Raw genomic sequence first — 16327 nt, 5'->3', positions numbered from 1 at the left:
TCATTGAAAGAATACTTTTTGTTTATGTACTATGACTTTTGTGATAACTACGTTCTAGTATATATTGTTTTGTCTAGTAAATACTGGAAGTCGGGTGTTTAGGGGTAACCTGTTTTGTCCAGTGATTTGTCATTTAAATGTCCGCTCGACTCTTTGAGCGGTTTGCACTTTATCTGTTCGCCATCGCGACCTAAGAATGGCTGTACAGACGCCATACATTTCTCTTTCAGCTTTTCGACGTTATAACAATTGATATTGTTCAAACCCAAACAAATGCACCATAGTACCTACTTTCCATACATATCTAACTGTTCTAGCAATCTTTCGACGGCGGTCATAGAAATCCATCACGCCGCCCACACCTATAGCGGTCCCACAAGGACCCGTCGATGTCCGGTCAAGGCTAAACCTAGGTTATTAATTCATGCGGTTTGCAAATTGTTATATGAAGGTGTGGAATACATGTAGTGCGTACATCTAAACAGTTACATCGATCACGCCAAGATCCATTAGGTACACCATCTATCAGTGGACTTGATAAACATTTTGTTTGTAAAAGTCCATAAATCATATTTCTACAACAATGATTTAAGTTCGGTCTAATTGGAAGCGTGGGTGTGTTGATCTTAATTAGAAAATTATTGAAATCGATTTGACGAGACAATAAGTGATTTTAACGCGACGAGCACCTATACGAAGATTAATAGAAATGGCTATGGAAATATATCTGTAAAATCGTGTGATTTTGTGTGGGATACAGACGATCTATTGTTGAAATTGTTACACATGCACGTGATTTTCGCTATTATTTCTGACAGGAACAGTTCTTCATATTCATGAGTCATTGTCATCACATGGCTATAGTCAATATTTGACATATCTCACATCATTAGGATATAGATTGAGCGGGCCGGCGTCACCGAGAGTGTTTATACAATTAATTCATTGGGACAACACTTCCACCTGACCAGGTGGCTACTCCCATCCTCAGTTACCATCCGATTTTACTCTTTTCTTCCCGATTGTTGGCGCTGTTCATGGTACCATCCATTCATTTAGAGATGGATTTCAAACTGCCATCGTCTTTATTTTGCTTAACAATGCTCAATATATTCAAACAGAGAAGTAGTTTTTATTCATTTTTTTTCCCAATATATTTTTCTCTTTTTCTTTTAACTAAATTCAATTATATTGTACACACTTATGGTTAAAATTTCTTCCTTAACTAACGGTTTTTAAAGAATGACTCTTCTTGAGCACTTATTGAATTCAATTATTTAATTCACTTATTATAAGGAAACGATAATTGTCCTCCATTCTGCAAATTCCATTGTTAATTAGCATTGAGTGCTTTCAACTTACGGCGCTTCGTCTCCACCAAATTGGCATAGATATACAATAGACATTTTCGTATGTAATCGGCTGCCCGATCAAGAACTTGTCAATGTGGAGAAATAATAAAAATCCGGAAATTAACATTCATTTTGAAGACTGCAGTATATCCGAAGTCTGCAAGGTCGAGAGCAATGCTTTAAGTTATGATATAGGTCAGGATGATGGACTTGAATGCAATTGATTTGAGTTAAGTACAGCAAATTAACTTCAAGAAATGGTTGCTTCCCACACAGTTAAAGTCTTAATCCCAGTGATTGGTTTGTTTGGTTTGTTTGGTTTAACGTCCTATTAACAGCCAGGGTCATTTAAGGACGTGCCAGGTTTTAAAGGTGGAGAAAAGCCGGAGTACCCGGAGAAAAACCACCGGCTTACGGTCAGTACCTGGCAACTGCCCCACGTAGGCTTCGAACTCGCAACCCAGAGGTGGAGGGCTAGTGTTAAAGTGTCGGGACACCTTAACCACTCGGCCACCGCGGCCCCTAATCCCAGTGAATGTGACTTGTCCCCAAAATGTTTGCTTCTCATATATGGGTGTCGACATGGTTATAGTGATTATAGCACAGTTATCAAGGTGATAAAGTAAAATTATTTTCACTAATAACAAAATCGTGATACCATTGTGACAACGAGAAACCTGTGACAATATGATGGGCCAAGTGATAGTATGAGCGGTGGGGAAATATAGACAAATATACCTAGCCAGAAAATAGTGTGACGAAGAGAGTCATGTCACTAGTTCGGCGAAAGTGTGGCAGATGTGAAGATACTTTTACAAATAGGACAATATGACCGTGATACTATGACTATCATACTGTCCTCCTACTCTCTACAAGACAGGTTGTCTATAAACCTATCATACTGTCCTCCTACTCTCTACAACAGGTTGTCTATAAACCTATCATACTGCCCTACTCTCTACAGGACATGTTGTCTATAAACCTATCATACCGTCCTACTCTCTACAACAGGTTGTCTATAAACCTATCATACCGTCCTCCTACTCTCTACAAGACAGGTTGTCTATAAACCTATCATACCGTCCTACTCTCTACAACAGGTTGTCTATAAACCTATCATACTGCCCTACTCTCTACAAGACATGTTGTCTATAAACCTATCATACCGTCCTACTCTCTACAACAGGTTGTCTATAAACCTATCATACCGTCCTCCTACTCTCTACAAGACAGGTTGTCTATAAACCTATCATACCGTCCTACTCTCTACAAGACAGGTTGTCTATAAACTTATCATACCGTCCTCCTACTCTCTACAAGACAGGTTGTCTATAAACCTATCATACTGTCCTCCTACTCTCTACAAGACAGGTTGTCTATAAACCTATCATACCGTCCTCCTACTCTCTACAATACAGGTTGTCTATAAACCTATCATACCGTCCTACTCTCTACAACAGGTTGTCTATAAACCTATCATACCGTCCTCCTACTCTCTACAAGACAGGTTGTCTATAAACCTATCATACCGTCCTACTCTCTACAATACAGGTTGTCTATAAACCTATCATACCGTCCTCCTACTCTCTACAACAGGTTGTCTATAAACCTATCATACTGCCCTACTCTCTACAAGACATGTTGTCTATAAACCTATCATACCGTCCTACTCTCTACAACAGGTTGTCTATAAACCTATCATACCGTCCTCCTACTCTCTACAAGACAGGTTGTCTATAAACCTATCATACCGTCCTACTCTCTACAACAGGTTGTCTATAAACCTATCATACTGCCCTACTCTCTACAAGACATGTTGTCTATAAACCTATCATACCGTCCTACTCTCTACAACAGGTTGTCTATAAACCTATCATACCGTCCTACTCTCTACAACAGGTTGTCTATAAACCTATCATACCGTCCTCCTACTCTCTACAAGACAGGTTGTCTATAAACCTATCATACCGTCCTACTCTCTACAAGACAGGTTGTCTATAAACCTATCATACTGTCCTCCTACTCTCTACAATACAGGTTGTCTATAAACCTATCATACCGTCCTACTCTCTACAATACAGGTTGTCTATAAACCTATCATACCGTCCTCCTACTCTCTACAATACAGGTTGTCTATAAACCTATCATACCGTCCTACTCTCTACAACAGGTTGTCTATAAACCTATCATACCGTCCTACTCTCTACAACAGGTTGTCTATAAACCTATCATACCGTCCTCCTACTCTCTACAAGACAGGTTGTCTATAAACCTATCATACCGTCCTACTCTCTACAACAGGTTGTCTATAAACCTATCATACTGCCCTACTCTCTACAAGACATGTTGTCTATAAACCTATCATACCGTCCTACTCTCTACAACAGGTTGTCTATAAACCTATCATACCGTCCTACTCTCTACAACAGGTTGTCTATAAACCTATCATACTGTCCTACTCTCTACAACAGATTGTCTATAAACCTATCATAGTGTCCTACTCTCTACAAGAGATTGTCTATAAACCTATCATACCGTCCTACTCTCTACAACAGGTTGTCTATAAACCTATCATAGTGTCCTACTCTCTACAAGACAGGTTGTCTATAAACCTATCATACCGTCCTACTCTCTACAACAGGTTGTCTATAAACCTATCATACCGTCCTCCTACTCTCTACAAGACAGGTTGTCTATAAATCTATCATACTGTCCTACTCTCTACAAGATGGGTTGTCTATAAACCTATCATACTGCCCTACTCTCTACAAGACAGGTTGTCTATAAACCTATCTTACCGTCCTACTCTCTACAAGATGGGTTGTCTATAAACCTATCATACCGTCCTACTCTCTACAAGACAGGTTGTCTATTAACCTATCATACTGTCCCTGTCCTACTCTCTACAAGATAGGTTGTCTATAAACCTATCATACCGTCCTACTCTCTACAACAGGTTGTCTATAAACCTATCATACCGTCCTCCTACTCTCTACAAGACGGGTTGTCTATAAACCTATCATACTGTCCTACTCTCTACAACAGGTTGTCTATAAACCTATCATACCGTCCTACTCTCTACAAGACAGGTTGTCTATAAACCTATCATACTGTCCTACTCTCTACAACAGGTTGTCTATAAACCTATCATACTGTCCTACTCTCTACAACAGGTTGTCTATAAACCTATCATACCGTCCTACTCTCTACAAGACAGGTTGTCTATAAATCTATCATACCGTCCTACTCTCTACAAGACAGGTTGTCTATAAACCTATCATACCGTCCTCCTACTCTCTACAAGACAGGTTGTCTATAAACCTATCATACCGTCCTACTCTCTACAACAGGTTGTCTATAAACCTATCATACCGTCCTCCTACTCTCTACAAGACAGGTTGTCTATAAACCTATCATACCGTCCTACTCTCTACAAGACAGGTTGTGTATAAACCTATCATACCGTCCTCCTACTCTCTACAAGACAGGTTGTCTATAAACCTATCATACCGTCCTACTCTCTACAAGACAGGTTGTCTATAAATCTATCATACCGTCCTACTCTCTACAAGACAGGTTGTCTATAAACCTATTATTCGTTGTAGAGAGTATGGCAATGTTCATATGATGACAGTTTAACAACAGATGTTTTGGCCTTTCTATTAGTGAAGGCTTGATGCATAGTAATTTGACTGATGAGCTCACTTGTTAGTTTGTTTTGTTTTGTTGTTTTTTTACTTTAAATGAAACACCTGTGTTTACAGGTGTGTTTTTTTAAACGCTGGTGCATTTAATTAAAGTCTTTTAAGCTTTCTGAAAGTAATGCTTTCTGTGTATAATCAATCGTCTTTTTTAAACCTTGGCCGACGTAATGTTAAGTAATATCAATAAGTCAATGACTGTAAGTTTGGCTCATCTAATGAAAGAGAGATAAAAACATGAGATACCTGCTAATCATAGATTTAGTCAGGCTAAGATCCAGATTGACAATTAAAGGTAATTCTGGGATTCCCATATCACAACATAACGAAATACTTCCAATGTTCAGTAAACTTCTTTATATATATGATTTGTCAATCTTTAAAAAAGAAATGTCAAGTAAAATACGAACGCTATACTCATTGAATTGAAAAAAAATCATATATATAAAAGAATACAGGATCATGATAAAAGAGATGGATGGGCGCTGCGAGGCTGAAATGGAGTTTTGGTTTACAAGCGCACGTGCGTCACCTGAGCTGTAACTCAATATAACGGACACGCCTGGGAATGGAAAGTCATCGACAGATAACAATTATCACAAATTATCATCTGATTTTACGAATTGAAACCGTGAGACTTGTATAAGACTTCCACAAGCCAAACACCTTGGTGCCAATAAATCAGGTTCTCTCTCCACAATTATGGACTGTTAAACAGATTTACGGAGATTCAGTTGGTATTTTATTTTTGATTTGGGAATTTGATCATCGCAATGCCCCGAGTTCAATAGATATGAAAAGGTTTGGTATTACCGTGTAACATGTACATTATAACCTTGAAAAGAATAAAGGTTTCTTGGAAGCAATATTCATGTGACCGTGTTTAACTTGATAATACGACTAGACGACGGACGAAGTGTAGTAATGGTAATCACATCCTCTTATTCCACGACGGTTCAGTACCATATTTGACATGCGTCCTTCCAACTGCTCGAGTGTCACCAGACTGTGTCGTCATATATTTTTCCTCAGTTTAGGGACTCTTACACTGATCTGCGGCACCTAACGTTTCTCTTCTCAATCTGCTTTACTTAAATCACTATCTTTCATTTGAGTATCACTTTTCTAGATGGATTGGCCTTTTGACTCTGTTGTGTCGTCTATATTTTCATGGATACACAGAAATATAACCTTTTACCTCGCATTGAGAATTAAAACATGTATATGACATGATTCATAGGGTGCATTTTAAACTGAACAACATTAACAGGTTTTATAGTGATGTTTCTTAGCATTGTACCAGGAGCAACTGATCACTAATTGATTGGTGGTTCTGACCATACGGGGCCTTAGAACGTTGTCTTCAAGACGTTATACCTTATAACATGGTACCATACAACGTATATTTAGTGTCTTCCCTTGATTTCATGGGCTGGCTGTTTATATATTATAACTTAGTTAGCGCGGCCTGTCATCATATCGGGGTTACACAGGTGCTTGGACAGACACAGAAGCTAAAACACTGCAACAATAACGTAGACACGAGAAATGTGGGAATTCTTGTAAATGGTTGCCGTATTCGATGGTCAGTTTTGCAGTTTTACAAAAGTTGGAAGCAACAAAATCGATAAAACAGGTCATGCTTTTCTCATTGTTTTCTAACCTCTAAGTATCTATTTTACAGTATATATATATCTATATATAAGGGTCAAAGAAGTAATATGAACAGTATAATCCAGATAACACTGGATCCTCACATAAATGTATGGAGGATACGAATTACTTGTAATGATTATATGGGGCAAAGAAGTAATTCAAACAGTGTAAACAATAAGGTTTGTTAAATTTTCGAGGCAATCCGCCCCTTTATCAAAACACAAAAAATCACAAATACAATCACATAATATATATAAGAAGTACTGGAAATACAATAAAATACAATAAGAATAATGTTTTAGTAACTGGAGAAACCACAATGAACCCTTCGGCAAACGTGGGCCGAAGGCGGATACTAGCGTGACTGCATCATGTTCAAACACTAGAACGCTATGCGACCAACGGCAGAGATATTTTGAATTCCCCGCACGTGAAAGTATTCCGAAGAGTTCAAAGACGATTCGTCCCTAAAGACTGCTAGTGGACGACATTGCATTTATATAAAAAAAATGTTGCATTATCGTCTCTACAGTGATTGATTAAATATCGTGTACAAAGTCTGAAAAACTTTAGAAAAATATGTGTTAGATCATAAGAATTATAGAGAGTGGTGTGAAAAAACTGCTACGAATATTTATCAAGACTGAAAATATAAGAAATACGAATGCCGAAGTGTCCCTACAGGACGCTACGGGAAACAGACGATTCGGACCAACTCGGACCAAGATGCTGTTGCATGATGGCGGGAGGCGACTAAATGTGAGTCTCAAGATGCTGTTGCATGATGGCGGGAGGCGACTAAATGTGAGTCTCAAAGAGCAACAATGAATAGATGCCCCACAGGGGCAAAGAAGTAGGGGCATCTATTCATTGTTGCCCCACAGGGGCAAAGAAATAGGGGCATCTATTCATTGTTGCTCTTTGAGACTCACATTTAGTCGCCTCCCGCCATCATGCAACAGCATCTTGAGACTCACATTTAGTCGCCTCCCGCCATTATGCAACAGCATCTTGGTCCGAGTTGGTCCGAATCGTCTGTTTCCCGTAGCGTCCTGTAGGGACACTTCGGCATTCGTATTTCTTATATTTTCAGTCTTGATAAATATTCGTAGCAGTTTTTTCACACCACTCTCTATAATTCTTATGATCTAACACATATTTTTCTAAAGTTTTTCAGACTTTGTACACGATATTTAATCAATCACTGTAGAGACGATAATGCAACATTTTTTTATATAAATGCAATGTCGTCCACTAGCAGTCTTTAGGGACGAATCGTCTTTGAACTCTTCGGAATACTTTCACGTGCGGGGGAATTCAAAATATCTCTGCCGTTGGTCGCATAGCGTTCTAGTGTTTGAACATGATGCAGTCACGCTAGTATCCGCCTTCGGCCCACGTTTGCCGAAGGGTTCATTGTGGTTTCTCCAGTTACTAAAACATTATTCTTATTGTATTTTATTGTATTTCCAGTACTTCTTATATATATTATGTGATTGTATTTGTGATTTTTTGTGTTTTGATAAAGGGGCGGATTGCCTCGAAAATTTAACAAACCTTATTGTTTACACTGTTTGAATTACTTCTTTGCCCCATATATATATATATATATATATCTCAGATGTGGCATCAACATAACAAGACTGGTACTCCGTGATCGCCTCCTAACCAGAGGACACACCAAAGAACGTCCATTTCTGCGAGGTGCGACACATTATTTCCACCATTCAATGTGATAAAACACAACATAATTTCCCGGGCCATATTTTATCTGATTCGTAGTTGCCGAATTGTACATTTTATCTAGGAGAGGCGAGTCTTAATACAATATATGTAAGCGGTGTCTGATGAAGTCACATTTGATAAAGGGAGCTTCAATGTTTTCTAAAACCATTGTTGCAGATTTCTTCTAAAATCATATTTTGTTCACCCGTCTGTTGTGTAGGTTTTTTTTTTATCAATTTAAGCTCTATGACGACTTAGAGTAGATTATTTCCCACGAGAGAGAGAACTTAATGTAATTCGTACAGAAACAAAGGTTCAAACATTGAAAAACAGCCAGGCGGGATTCAACGTAAAACCATTTACTGGCATCTTGAAACAAGGCGGTGTAAGTGTCTCTTTGCTATAGTATGAACTGTCATGCACTCTTTAAATGGTATACTCTGTCCCTATCAGCATCCATTCAAGTAAATTGCAATCTAGTAAAATTTAAGTTACTTTCTGTATATTTTTATAAAAAGAAGCCTTCAGATTGTTGGCCGCGCCTAACTATAAATGACAAAAGGATTGGGAATTTATAAATATACATGTATGTATATATTGTGTCGCATGTAAGAATAAATGAAATTGAGGTGTGAATAATAGACAGTAACGACTATTAGGAAGGTGTGAAGGGTGTCTCCACCACCGGATGTTACGTGTATGTGGAGCCACTAGGTCAGGGGTTACTCAATATGTTGTGTGACTCACGTTTCCAAAATAGGTCCGTGAAGGGCGTGTCTCCTCAATGTACGTGTTGACCAGGCGGAGCACAGGGCCCTGAGAACCATTAACAGTGTACGTTACTTGTTACTTGTCATCGAGCTCTACAGTTAGGCTTGGGATCCTCTCTGAGCCATTTGGTTGTGTTGGCCAGGCGGACCACAGGGCCCTGAGAACCAATTAAAATGACGTGTTGGCCAGGCGAACACAGGACCCTGAGAACCAATAACAATGTACGTGTTAGCCAGGCGGACCACAGTGCCCTGAGAACCAAATACAATGTACGCGTTGGCCAGGCGGACCACAGTGCCCTGAGAACCAAATACAATGTACGCGTTGGCCAGGCGGACCACAGTGCCTTGAGAACCAAATACAATGCACGCGTTGGCTAGGTGGACCACAGAGACAGCATGATCTTTTACAGTATACGTGATGGCCAGGCGGGCCACTGGGACCTCAGAACAAATTACAATGTACGTTTTGGCCAGGCTGACCATAGGGACCTGAAAACCAATTACAATGTACGCGTTAGCCAGGCGGAGCACAGGGAACTCAGAACAAATTATAATGTACGCGTTAGGCAGGCGGAGCATAGGGACCTGATAACCAATAACAATTTACGTGTTGGCAAGGCGGAGCACAGGACACCAGAATCTAATTCAATACATGAGTCTAATAAAGTTCATTGATTTACCTTCAGGAAGTCACATGTTATATGACCTGTACTATCATCTCTGAGCGCAAAATTGATTTGAAATATTTATTAAGCTAAATTAAAATAACAATTTATGATCATCAGCATCATTCGCAGGTATATATAGTGTTAAATGAAATAACGAGACCAACGAGTACCGTAAAATAAGGGTCACGTGACAGTATGTCGCGATGAGCTTTCTGGACGAATCCTCTCCAACGTTCATTTTACCGTTATTTAAATTACACTTGAGACTCAATCTTATACACAACTGCCGACTCGCCATTGTTTGTCGTGACACGAGGGTGCACTCCTTGAACGTGAGATATTGGATCACGCGGATATCATGGTCAGTTTGTGTCCGTGACAATCGACCAGATAAACACTTCACAGCTAATCGTTATTGCTATTTGAAGAATCGGAACGGTTCGATCGAAGTGAAGGCGGAAACAAAACGCCACACCGATATCGATGCAGTTCTTATTATGTAGTTTGGCTTTCAAATATGTTCTGAATTTCAGCTATATTACACAAAATGATTGCCAAACTATGTTCCATTTTACGTTGCTTGGCAACTCGATAATATGTTTAATTAATCAACATACGAACTTTGCTCCTTTGGTTGCATAAAGTTACCAGCAGACGCAAACCCTCCGGCAACACCTAGTCTTAATCAACATGTACATGTCTTAATCAACTCGTACATGTCTTAATCAACTCGTACATGTCTTAATCAACTCGTACATGTCTTAATCAACTCGTACATGTCTTAATCAACATGTACATGTCTTAATCAACTCGTACATGTCTTAATCAACATGTACATGTCTTAATCAAAGTATACAGGTCTTAATCAACGTGTACATGTCTTAATAAACTTGAACATGTCTTAATCAACGTGTACATGTCTTAATCAACATGTACATGTCTTAATCAACTTATACAGGTCTTAATCAACGTGTACAGGTCTTAACCAACTCGTACATGTCTTAATCAACGTGTACATGTCTTAATCAACATGTACATGTCTTAATCAACTTGTACCTGTCTTAATCAACTTTTACAGGTCTTAATCAACGTGTACCGATCTTAATCAACGTGTACATGTCTGAATCAACATGTACATGTCTTAATCAAAGTATACATATCTTAATCAACTTATACAGGTCTTAATCAACGTGTACAGTCTGAATCAGCTTGTACATGTCTTAATCAAAATATACAGGTCTTAATCAACGTGTACAGGTCTTAATCAACTTGTACCGGTCTTAATAAACTTTTACATGTCTTAATCAACGTGTACATGTCTTAATCAATGTGTACATGTCTTAATCAATGTGTACATGTCTTAATCAACGTGTAAATGTCTTAATCAAATTGTACCGGTCTTAATAAACGTTTACAGGTCTTAATCAACGTGTACAGATCTTAATCAACTTGTACATGTCTTAATCAACACGTACATGTCTTAATCAACTCGTACATGTCTTAATCTACATGTATATGTCTTAATCAAAGTATACAGATCTTAATCAACTTATACAGGTCTTAATCAACGTGTACAGTCTTAATCAACTTGTACATGTCTTAATCAAAGTATACAGGTCTTAATCAACGTGTACAGGTCTTAATCAACTTGTATCGGTCTTAATCAACTTTTACATGTCTTAATCAACGTGTACATGTCTTAATCAACTTGTACATGTCTTAATCAACTTGTACCGGTCTTAATCAACGTGTACAGGTCTTAATCAACTTGTACATGTCTTAATCAAAGTATACAGGTCTTAATCAACTTGTACCGGTCTTAATCAAACTTTTACAGGTCTTAATCAACTTATACAGGTCTTAATCAAGGTGTACAGGTCTTAATCAACGTGTACATGTCTTAATCAACTTGTACATGTCTTAATCAACTAGTTCATGTCTTAATCAACTTTTACAGGTCTTAATCAACTTATACAGGTCGTGATCAACGTGTACAGGTCCTAATCAACGTGTACAGGTCTTAATCAAAGTATACATGTCTTAATCAACTTGTACATGTCTTAATCAAAGTATACATGTCTTAATCAAAGTATACATGTCTTAATCAATGTGTACAGGTCTTAATCAATATGCCCAATCATCCAACCTGTCGGTATATTTGGTATCGGCCTTCGTGTCAATATGAGCGGACAATGTCACGTTAATGGTCCCTGTATCTGCTAGCGACCATGTCCTAATCTTCATCCTCATCCTTTGACAATATTGGTATGGAGTGTAGAGTTCAAACTTTCGTTCTCCTGATCATCGTGTTACAGAGTCATTTCTCAGGCGAATACTCATATTTTCATGGGTACGTGCGGGATTTATTTTTCGCAGAAAATAATTACCTGGTACTTATCATATTGAATACATTCTGGTGAGCATAGGCAGATAATTCCAAGGTACGTTTAAGTATCTGTAGATTTATGATAAAATGTTACATTGGTTGTAACTGTGAATACCAACCTTAAGTGTACCTTTGGTACAGCTGCTGTATCTTCAGTCCATTTGTATATCTACTTAGGAGAAGTTTTACTATCTTATTAGAAAGAAGTTGACATTTTATTGTCTCTTCAAACATCTCGTGTTGTAAAAGTTGATCCAAAATGGTCCCCAGCGTACAAACTTGCACAATTTGAAATAGTTCACACGTACAACAAACTACATTTCGGCATTTATCAGCACTTTGATACTACTTAAGTTATAAAGGACTGGATGTGTTCAGCATTAAAGCCGTACTCTGGCGGGAATCTGTTCTACCTATACCAACTCTGCGACAGCAGATGTTGCGCACTTAAAAGTCTACCTACAACTTCCTATAAAAGCAGTCAGATAAAATACTAGAAATGGGGGAATGTGTTTTGTGATAGGGTTTTCTGTCATAGGACGGTCTTTCACAGGACTTCCTGTCATAGGACTGTCTGTCATAGGACGGTCTGTCATAGGACTTCCTGTCATAGGGCTGTCTGTCATAGGACTGTCTGTCTGTCATAGGACTGTCTGTTATAGGGCTGTCTGTCATAGGACTTTCTATCATAAGACTGCCTGTCTATCATATGACTTTCTGTCTGTCATAACACCCTCCTTATTGCCATGATACAATGACACCCTCCTTAATGCCATGATACAATGACACCCTCCTTATTGCCATGATACAATGACACCCTCCTTATTGCCATGATACAATGACACCCTCCTTATTGCCATGATACAATAACACCCTCCTTATTGCCATGATACAATGACACCCTCCTTATTGCCATGATACAATAACACCCTCCTTATTGCCATGATACAATAACACCCTCCTTATTGCCATGATCGATGACACCCTCCTTATTGCCATGATACAATGACACCCTCCTTATTGCCATGATACAATGACACCCTCCTTATTGCCATGAATAGTCTAAAGACTCCTTGGATGATTGAGTGCTCCGTCCTAAAGCACCTGTGTGAAACAGACATTACTTTCTGGTCTTCCAAGACAAAGGCAACATTGTAAGGAACGAACATAGAATGTTCTGGAGTCCGGATGACCCTATAAATGTGTCGTGGGTTTGAGATGTCCCATGTTGCCCCCTGCTGAGACATGCTGTAGCTTTATCTGAGTATTATCTGCAGTATTACCCCACTGGTTGTGTCCAGTGATAACTTCGGACATTCCACTTCATCACGATTCTAGATATGTAACATGTGACCGGAAACCATGACCAACAGCTCTTGAGCACCACGAATCGAAATAAACAGTTTTTGTAGGAACTCCGACATAATAGAAACACATATCGGCATTCCTACTTAGATTGTGTAATTATAATGTCTTCTAAAAAGAAAACGGTAATTGACAAAAAAAGGCTCCAGATATGGTTTGAATTCGAACCATGACATTTATATTGTAACCGAATAAACACCTCTTTGAACACATGAACTGTTATCAATTACAAATACATCTATCTTTTTAATCCCAAGAAAAGCGAGCTTATAGATTGAGCAATCCTAATGAATAGTTATGCTGTTTTATGAATAAGTCGGGTGTAGCGATGGTGTTCGACTTCTTTAAAATTAACTAATTTATTAAATATATAGTGTACCCACTGATCGGTTTGTACGTATAGGATATAGTTAAAACCCTGCACAATTAATTATAATACACATGACGTAACGTACCTGTATAGGTATGATATAGTAACATACCTGGACAGGTAACATACATACCTGTACAGATAAAATACCTCGCGTAATCTCCAGACCAGATAACAAGCTACATTCATCTATGGTAACCAATAAGACACTTTGCCCCTTAACTTAAAAGTATTTGATTGGTCGAGGAAAGATGAAGCGTTACTACTATGAAACTCATTCAGGAATTGTATCACTTTAAAACTTTCATGAGAACTGACTGGATTGTGTGTTCTTGGTATATCTCTACTGTTTTGACAATACATATATCAGAAATACCGTAGTATTTGGAAATAATTCGCAAAAATCTGTACAGGTATGTTAGCTTTGTCTTAAAGAAGACTTAGACAATGATAGTAGTTATATTGTGGTGTATGTATTGCAGGTTTTAGTACGCCGGTTACTTTTCAATATCCTTAGTCTATCTCTTTTCCCGGTGAAATATTTCACATTCTTTCTCCATTTAAATTACGTCCCTGTATTTCTCTGACTATATTTTTAATCTTGTCGTAATGCATTTTTGTATATGAATATATGCAGTTTTAATGTTATTAAGGTTGGTTTTCTTCTTATCTCATTGCAGATGAAATACACAGCGCTCCTAACGGTAATAAGTGTTACCCTCTACCTGACGTGCACGTGCGTTAACGGCCGTGTCATAGCCCGACGCCGGTTCGTCATAGACCGACATTTCGAGGAGAGCAGGTGTGCTTACGACCAGGACTACAACACCATGTGTTACGGCTGTGGGCGACAGTTCAGCAGCATGGAACTCTTCACACAGTGTTGTAACGAAGAAAGAGAAGTGGCGAGTTTCTGTAGTACAATATACGGAAGAAGGTGACGATAAGTCACCGTCAATACAAACATATGGGACAGTGCAAGATTTTTATGGCAAAAACAAAAAACAAAAAAAAACACACACACACACAATTATTAAATAAGTGCGATTTTGGAAAGGAATAATGGATGACATTTTAACTCAGCCTACTTCTCGTTGTGAATGCGCAGAACTCTGTGACCAAGGGATAGCAGAATTAACTGTTTATATTCTTGCGCATGAATACATTGAAGTAGAAAGGGGAAATATTCCCGGAGGACATAATCTCGTCTGACACGTGCAGCATACGTGTATGTTATGTTAACAGATATTTGGTATTGACTTGTATTGAAGTGTTTCTTGAGATAAATACTTTATGGAATAACCGAATCTGAAAACTTTTATTTTCTTACGTGAATCACAGGCGAGCGAGGACGTTTTGTATGCTCGCTGTTATCGTGACTGAACATTGTTGGAATGCCATTGGAAATGTGTTTTATTTTATTTTATTTTATACATTAAAATTAAGCTCGTTTTGAATTTTTGTATTGTCTTAAAACATTTTACTTTCTCGGAACCTACGACGTCGACTGTCCATTTTTATACCGTTAATGTCGAGGATGTTGTAATATATAATCATATTTTTTTCGTTTAGTATTTATTTCGCTAGGAGAAAATCAATCTAAACTTCTCGGAACATTACTCCCTTGTTTTCATCAAGTTCAATCTCCGCGATTGAAAAATTCTTTCGAAGCACATTGAAGAAATTGCATATACTGTAGATGTAAATACAACCAATAATAACTGCGATTAACCCCTACCAAAGTCGGTTATTACAACGTTTCTCGGTTCAAAATTCCATTCATTATTCTGGGCGCAAATATCACTCCTTACAGCTTATTATAACACTAGGAATCACTCGGTGTACGAAACACACAGTGGACGGATACAACACATCTGCATGGTGTCATTAACAGGATTGTGCAAAACACAATATATTAGCACATCTTAAAACAAAATTAGGGTTAGATAAAGCTAAAACAAATTAAACTCATTCAAAATAATGCAATCTTGATGTAATCTCTATCCCGGGAATTATCCTCCGGAAGTGACTGTCAGAAATACAGGGGCATAATTTTGTCCGAGAGAACCAGGCAACTGCTTCCTATACAGAGAACTTTTATTTCTTAAATGTATGGCGTGTTTGTTCTAAGAGGTTTATTTCATTATATAATCAGATTATCGCAAAGACGAGGTGAAATTGAAATACGTCTCCAGATCCAATCGGCAATATAGGTAATACATCGGTATGATTGTCATCAGTTATTCAATAATGCTTGTCGCCAATGGAAACTGGGCATCATGATTTTCACGTGCTACGATTTTTGACTCAGTTGATACACGTACGTTTCAG

General features: G+C 38.2%; 1 long non-coding RNA gene across 1 annotated transcript; it reads left to right on the top strand.

Moving 5' to 3' along the window:
• The first annotated feature begins 14275 nt into the window (after nt 1-14275).
• LOC117324319 lies at nt 14276-15457 on the top strand. The gene is made up of 2 exons (XR_004531959.1): nt 14276-14409; nt 14677-15457. It is a non-coding gene; the product is annotated as an uncharacterized LOC117324319 (long non-coding RNA).
• Nucleotides 15458-16327: the final 870 nt, after the last annotated feature.

Source organism: Pecten maximus, chromosome 3, assembly GCF_902652985.1.
Source record: "Pecten maximus chromosome 3, xPecMax1.1, whole genome shotgun sequence".
Classification (NCBI taxonomy): Eukaryota; Metazoa; Mollusca; class Bivalvia; order Pectinida; family Pectinidae; genus Pecten; species Pecten maximus.
Note: the sequence above shows the minus strand (reverse complement) of the source record. Positions and strands in the feature narration are given on the sequence as shown.